The sequence below is a fragment of the Lepidochelys kempii genome, chromosome 4 (genome assembly GCF_965140285.1).
Source record: "Lepidochelys kempii isolate rLepKem1 chromosome 4, rLepKem1.hap1, whole genome shotgun sequence".
In the NCBI taxonomy this organism is placed as follows: domain Eukaryota; kingdom Metazoa; phylum Chordata; order Testudines; family Cheloniidae; genus Lepidochelys; species Lepidochelys kempii.
In genome coordinates, this window is record NC_136383.1 from 111,817,610 (window position 1) to 111,824,428 (window position 6,819).

The window sequence follows — 6,819 nt, forward strand, 5'->3', positions numbered from 1 at the left end:
TCCCTACCTACCCTGGCTCTGCGCAGCTCCCGGAAGCGGCCGGCATGTCCCTGCAGCCCTTAGGTGCAGTGGCAATCAGGGAGGCTCTGAGCACAGCCCCCTGCCCTGAGCGCCTGCTCTGCAGCTCCCATTGGCTGGGAACTGTGGCCAATGGGATCTACAGAGGTGGTGCCTGCAGGCAGGGGCAGCATGCAGAGCCCCCTGGCTGCCTAGGAGCCGCAGATACATGTTGGTCACTTCCAGGCAGGGCCGTCCTTAGCCATAGGCACCACTGTGCTGGGAGTCCGGACAGATGGGAAGCAGTGGAGCATGTAAGAGCAGAGCTGCTGGGTCCTAGAGAGAGCCGAATGCAGCACAGTCTGAGGGAGGAGATTGGCTGCTGGGGTCTCTGGGGGGGCGGGGTAGGGGTGGGGGAAAGAGGAACTCACCTGTGAGTGTGACTCTCTCCCCTGGCGTGAGGTGAGGTGAGGCAGGCTCGGCGGCTGCAGTATCCTTTGTTGACCCGCATAACATCCATTCTTCTCTCCCCCCCCGCCCCACAGAGCAGCCCCCCGTTCCTCTCTCCCCTCCCCTCCGGCAGGGCTGGGTTGGGTGAGGGGAAGTGGGGAGCTGAGTGGGTGCGTGCTGAGGAATGAAAGTGAAAGTAACTCACTTCCTCGGCAGCCAGCCAGGATTGGAATGGTCACACACAGCTGGCTGGGCCCGATAGCATGAGTGAAAAATCAGGATGGGGGTTGGGGTAGGGTGATGTCCCACTTTTATAGGGACAGTCCCAATTTTTGGGTCTTTTCTTATATAGGCTCCTATTACCCTCCACCCCCTGTCCTGATTTTTCACACTTGCGGTCTCGTCACCCTAGGTGGGGGTAATTGGTGCCTATATAAGACAAAGCCCCAAATATCGGGACTGGCCCTATAAAATCAGGACATCTAGTCACCCTAGCTGGGAGCGCGTCTCTCCCCTGGGCTGGCAGTGATCCATCTCATCCGGGGGGGAACTGCGCAGGGCAGGATGAGCTGCTGTGGCTCCGTGGGTGCCCTGTCCCTGAGATCAGATGCTGTGCTAACTTCACCATGATCCATTGGGCTGGCAGTGGTGCCCATTGGCATGTGATCAGACCTGAGGGTTTGCTGCTGCTGTTGCCTCTCTGCACCCCAAGAGGTGGATTTTGGGGTACTGCAGTTTTCCACCTATCTCCTCCTCTACTGCAGCTGTTGGACCAGCAGGCTGGGGGGTGAGTGAGCCAAGCATGAAAGCAGTACTATGTTGCCATTTAGATTGTCATTTAACAACTTTGTTTGCCAAAAATGCTTGCTAATAATCCTGAATCCAATTTCAATATTTTTTTTTAAAAAATCCATATCTTAGCCAAAAACAGAAAATTAAGTTGTTGACAATTATTTTTGACAAGTTTGGTTTGGGGCAGAGAGTGGGCCAGTTTTCATCAGAAAAACAAAAAATGTTGACTGGCTTTCCTGTAGCCCTGTTACTACTGAGTAGAGCCCTCCGACAACTGTAATATGCTCATCTCCTTATTATTGTATAGAGTGACCATATGGTGTACTCAGATTCTCTTGCTTTTTTTCCCAGTGAGTCAGTATAGCTTTTGCCAGCCCAGCGGTTGGGCAGCCAACGTCTTTCGTTTTCACAATGTTTTGTCCAACTTTCATAAAGTAAATACACGGTTAATATGAGTTTAAAAAGGCCAGGGACGCTTCTTTGTGAAGAATCTGTGCAGCAGATCATGCTGTGAACATGTCAGTTTTTGATGGAACTTTAGAGGCAGCGATTTATCATGTATTTCCAGCCGTGCCCAAAATGTGCTGCTATTGCTAATGTCTTTCCAAACAAATATAAGGCACAACAGGACTCCTGTCACATTTCTGTGCTGCCTTAATCGAGAGGAGATGATTCTGTGCTGACTTCATTTTGGTCACTTTGTGCTTTACCTAGGAGTAAAACTAGGGTTATATTTTGCCACTGTTTGGAAACCCAGCTTATTAAACTGGATAATGCCGTTGATCTATTTACAGTATAAGGTGGATATAGAGTTGTAACTAACATTAAGACGGATGCCCACTATACATTTAAAACTAAAAAGTGGCTTTGTAAAAATGACATGGGTTTCCAACTCGACTGTGTCTCTGTCAGGGTGGAGCGCCTTGTGAGGTGTCTGCACACTAGCTCAAGGTCATAGACTCACGACTAGCCTATATTAGTTATTTTAAATAATATTTCTGATAACCTGACAATTTAAACAGTTATTTCTTTAAAAAACACCCTTATAAGTTATGTCATATCGAAAACAACTTTCCGGGTCACAAAAAAGAAAACGGAAGAATGAAATAGGATTAGGCTGTACAAGCACAGACGGGTTCTATACTTAAGTTTGTACGTCATGAAAACAACGAAGTTGATCAAGATCATCAAGTAACTGCCGAAGAAAATTTTTATGCCGATGAAGCTCAAGAAATGTAACAACACACAGAACATTCATTTGAAACAGATGCAGACACAAAACAAGAAATTACAACAGTTGAAACTGTACTAGCATGGGATATAGATGACATTGGCACATGTCCGCAATCTTTAAACAACGAATTCTGTGCCATTATGCTTGAGAAAGGCCCTGGGAGAATAAAAGGTCTTGAATATCCTAAAGACATTAGAGGTAGGAAATTCACAGAAAACAATTACTACAAAAGACTTTCTAATGGTGAAATTGTCAACAGACGGTGGCTTGTGTACTCTAAATGCAAGGATGCTATATTTTGTTTCCCATGCAAGCTTCTCAATAGTTGCAGTTTTAAGATAGCAACCATGGGTATTAATGATTGGAAAAATCTTAGTCACATATTACCGCAACATGAAAAGGCACAACACCACATTGCAAGTATATCTATCAACAAACAATCTGGCTTTTAGAGGAAGCATTAAGAAATTATTCCAGCCCAAAAATGGCAATTTTTTGGGCCTTGTACAACTGCTGCGAAAATTTGACACAGTGATGAGTGAACATCTCCGAAGAGTAACTGAAAATAAAATACGTGACCACCATTTGGGACCAAGAATTCAAAATGAACTGATAATGCTAATGAGTGATAAAGTGAGAGACAAAATTGTTTCATTGGTTACTTTGGCAAAATATTTTGCCGTAATTCTAGATTGCACTCCTGACATAAGTCATCAAGAACAGATGTCATTAGTAGTGACATTTGTCGACATTAGTGATTCAGCACAGATTACAGTTAAGGAATCATTTATCACATTTTTAGAAGTAGAGGACACTACAGGTTTTTGACTTCTTCAAGCTCTTCTTGAGGAACTAAAACGAATGGGATTGTCCGTAATGAGCATTAGAGGACAAGGCTATGAAAATGGTGCCAATATGAGAGGATGCATTTCTGGCATGCAAGCTAGATTCCTGGCAGAAAATCCACAAGCCTTTTTTGTTCCGTGTGCATGCCACAGCCTTAATTTGATTTTGTGTGATATGGCCAAGTCTTCTGTAGAAGCTATTTCTTTTTTTGGTTTGCTGCAACACATTTACATGCTCTTTTCAGCTTCCACTCAATGATGACAAGTATTCAAAGCACATATCAATGGTATTACTGTTAAGCCTCTATCTGAGACACGCTGGGAAAGCAGAGTAGAAAGTGCAAAAACATTGAGATATCAATCTGAGGAAGTTTACAAAGCACTGGTTGCTATTTTGGAAGAAGCCAAAGATCCAAAAGTGAAGCACAGTCATTGGCCTCTGAAATATCCAGCTTCAAGTTTCTAACATCTGTTGTAATCTGGTATGACATTCTTGTTAAAATCTCAAGTGTAAGCAAAATAATGCAGAGTCCAATGATGCAGCTTGATTCAACACTTACTTTACTAAACAATACACGAGACTTTTTAGTGAAATACAGAGAAAATGGATTCAAAGAAGAACAGGTTACAGCAAGAGAGCTTGCATAGGCACTCGGTGTAGAACCAAAATTTCCATGTTTGAACGTGAAACGAGTTTCAAGGAAAAAACGGCAAGCGGAATATGAAGGTGCAGATGAGCCCATAGACAATCCAGAAAAGAAATTTGAGGTTGAATTTTTTAATGTTGTGATGGATAAAGCAATATCTGCCGTTGATGAAAGGTTTAATACCTTATGAGCACACCATGAACAGTTTGGATTTTTGTATGACTGTCATAAATATGAAGGGAAGGGTAAACACCTTTAAATCCCTCCTGGCCAGAGGAAAAATCCTTTCACCTGTAAAGGGTTAAGAAGCTAGGATAACCTCACTGGCACCTGACCAAAATGACCAATGAGAAGACAAGGTACTTTCAAAGCTGGAGGGGGGGAGAAACAAACGTTTTCTTGGTCTGTGTGTTGCTTTTGCTGGGACCAGAGCAGGAATGCAGGTCAGAACTTCTGTAAAGGGCTGATAAGCAATCTAGTTAGATATGCGTTAGATTCTGTTTTGTTTAAATGGCTGATAAAATAAGTTGTGCTGAATGGAATGTATATTCCTGTTTTTGTGTCTTTTTGTAACTTAAGGTTTTGCCTAGAGGGATTCTCTATGCTTTGAATCTGATTACCCTGTAAGGTATTTACCATCCTGATTTTACAGAGGTGATTCTTTTACTTTTTCTTCAATTAATATTCTTCTTTTAAGAACCTGATTGCTTTTTCATTGTTCTTAAGATCCAAGGGTTTGGGTCTGTGTTCACCTATGCAAATTGGTGAGGATTTTTATTAAGCCTTCCCCAGGAAAGGGGTGTAGGGTTTGAGAGGATTTTGGGGGGAAAGACGTTTCCAAGCGGGCTCTTTCCCTGTTATATATTTCTTAGACGCTTGGTGGTGGGAGCAATAAAGTCCGGGGCAAAAGGTAAAATAGTTTGTACCCTGGGGAAGTTTTAACCTAAGCTGGTAAAAATAAGCTTAGGGGTTTTTTCATGTAGGTCCCCACATCTGTACCCTAGAGTTCAGAGTGGGGAAGGAACCTTGACAATAACATAACTAAATTCAACGAAATAGGAAAACGAGCAGCAAATGACAAAGTGCAAGAACCTAGAGAGCCTCCTGAAGCACAGTGATAGTTTTGATTTAAATGGACTTGAACTGTACAAAGAATTGAGTACATTGTCATCAATGTAGCCACATGCAAAATCGGTGATTGACATGGTACAGTTTATTCATATCAGCAAACTTGTTGACATATATCCTAATGTGTACATTGCCACTCGTATTCTACTGACAATTCCTGTAACAGTAGCATCAGGAGAACGGAGTTTCTCAAAACTAAAGCTCATTAAAAACTATTTCCATTCTACAATGTGTCAGGAATGACTGACTGGTCTTTCACTCGATTCTTGCAATTGAACAAGACATCACTTTGTCTTTGTCATACGATGACATTATTACTGATTTTGCAGCCAAAAAAGCCAGAAAGGTCTCTTCTAATTAAAAACAAATCCTTGTTTCAATACCTTGTCATAGAAATTTCTAATAAAATGTTGACAAATTAAAAAAAAATTATTTGCATCATTCTGTCAATAAATCAGAATTTTTTCTATAGCGTTACTTCTTTAGTGCTAGTCCATCAGCATTACAGTGTGCTTAATTGAGTGAAATGGTTTTTAATAAAGTGCATGTGGCAAGTTTTCTGGTACTGTAACTTTATGTTTGTGTTGCTAAGAGCAAGTCAGGCATAGGGGCACCAGTTTAATAATCCCGCCTAGGGCACCATAAATCCTAAGGATGGCCCTGCTTCCGAGAGACACTTGAGGTAAGCACTGCCCGGCCAGAGCCTGCTTCCCGCACCCCCTCCCACAGCCCAAATCCCAGTCCCAGCCCTGAGCCCCCTTCCATACCCAAACTCCCTCCCAGACCTTCCACCACTCACCTCCCGCCCACACCCCAACTCCCTGCCCCAGCCCTGAGCCCCCTCCACAAGACTACACCATCTGCTCAAGAAACTCCCTGAAAAAGCACAAGAACAAATCCACACAGTCACACCCCTAGAACCCCAACCAGGGATATTCTATCTGCTACACAAGATCCATAAAGCTGGAAATCCTGGACGCCCCATCATCTCAGGCATTGGCATCCTGACAGCAGGATTGTCTGGCTATGTAGACTCCCTCCTCAGGCCCGACGCTACCAGCACTCCCAGCTATCTTCGAGACACCACTGACTTCCTGAGGAAACTATAATCCATCGGTGATCTTCCTGAAACACCGTCCTAGCCACTATGGATGTAGAAGCCCTCTACACCAACATTCCACACAAAGATGGACTACAAGCCATCAGGAACAGTATCCCTGATAATGTCACGGCAAACCTGGTGGCTGAACTTTGTGACTTTGTCATCACCCATAACTATTTCACATTTTATGGCTGACTTAGAACAACGCTTCCTCAGCTCTCGTCCCCCAGCGCCCCTACTCTACTTCTGCTACACTGATGTCATCTTCATCATCTGGACCCATGGAAAAGAAGCCCTTGAGGAATTGCACCATGATTTCAACAATTTCCATCCCACTATCAACCTCAGCCTGTAGCAGACCACTTCCTGGACACTACGGTGCTAATAAGCGATGGTCACATAAACACCACCCTATTCTGGAAACCTACTGACCGCTATGCTTACCTACATGCTTCCAGCTTTCATCCAGACCACACACCATGATCCATTATCTACAGCCAAGCTCTTCGACACAAAAGCATTTGCTCCAGCCCCTCAGACAGAGACAAACACCTACAAGATCTCTATCAAGCGTTTTTACAACTAATTGTAGACCCACCTGCTGAAGTGAAGAAACAGATTGAC

General features: G+C 43.6%; 1 pseudogene; it reads left to right on the plus strand.

Moving 5' to 3' along the window:
* The first annotated feature begins 2,866 nt into the window (after positions 1–2,866).
* Positions 2,867–3,966, plus strand: LOC140910992 (zinc finger MYM-type protein 1-like; annotated as a pseudogene).
* Positions 3,967–6,819: the final 2,853 nt, after the last annotated feature.